Source organism: Grammomys surdaster, unplaced genomic scaffold (assembly GCF_004785775.1).
Source record: "Grammomys surdaster isolate TR1022 unplaced genomic scaffold, NIH_TR_1.0 191, whole genome shotgun sequence".
Lineage (NCBI taxonomy): Eukaryota > Metazoa > Chordata > Mammalia > Rodentia > Muridae > Grammomys > Grammomys surdaster.
Window position 1 is genome coordinate 14,371,870 of NW_021604636.1, and position 1,035 is coordinate 14,372,904.

Below are 1,035 nucleotides of genomic sequence, written 5' to 3' on the forward strand. Positions count from 1 at the left end.
TTAGAGAGATTGAGAGAGAGAGAGAGAGAGAGAGAGAGAGAGAGAGAGAGAGAGAGAGAGAGAGAGAGATTGAGAGGGAGAGAGAGGAAACAAACACTTTCCCACTCTGTTTCCTTCTTTAGGCCTGTCCTCACTTAACTTTTGTTGTGTCTATCCTGTGAGCCAAACAACTGCCATCTTGGAGAGTTCAGCTGTAGCCCTCTTGCAAAAAGATTTCCTCAGCTGGTCTTGTTAGCTGTTTATATTCCCTCATGGGGGTGTGTGTCATAAGACCCTTACCTGAGTATAAAGGTGTTCCTTACCACTTATTGTATGCAAGTTTGCTTTAATTAGATGAAGCCTCCGGGGAGGGCTAGAGTACATAAACCAGAGGCGAATAGAGGTGTGTGTGTGTGTCTGTGTGTGTGTCTGTGTGTGCGTATGTGTGTGAGTGATTCCATCTATGTAGCTATGAGAAATCCTCATGGCTGTTTGGTAAAGGATTTTCCAGCTATGGTTTATTAGGGGGAAAAGTGTTCATACTCCTGACAGTAAGCCCTCACCTATGTTCTATAAAGAAGCTCAATAAATGAATTGGTTCTCCAGAGTGACCTTTGGACATTTTCACCACTTTTCTCTGGGTAGAAAATACCTTGATTGGTTGTTGGAACCATATGAAAAGGGGAGACATGGCTAATATCTTCTCCTGGGAAGGAATTTTACCAGCAACTTTTTACAGAGGGCTTCCTGGTTGATTTATTTAAAGATAAAAGTTATAAGTTTTTTTTTCTTGACAAAAGTAATACAAATTATTTTTATAAAAAAGAGTTTTCTTTTTTAAAATTTCATTTTATTTTGCTTTTTGGTATTTTTTTTTTTTTGCCTGCATATATGTCTTTGTACTATGTGCATGCCTGGTGCTCAAGGAGGGTAAGAGAGGACATTGGATTCCCTGGAAATGGAGTTACAGATGGTTATAAGCTGTTATGTGGATGTAGAAATTGAACCTGGTCCTCTAGAAGAGAAGCCAGTGTTTTTAACCACTGGGCAACCTCT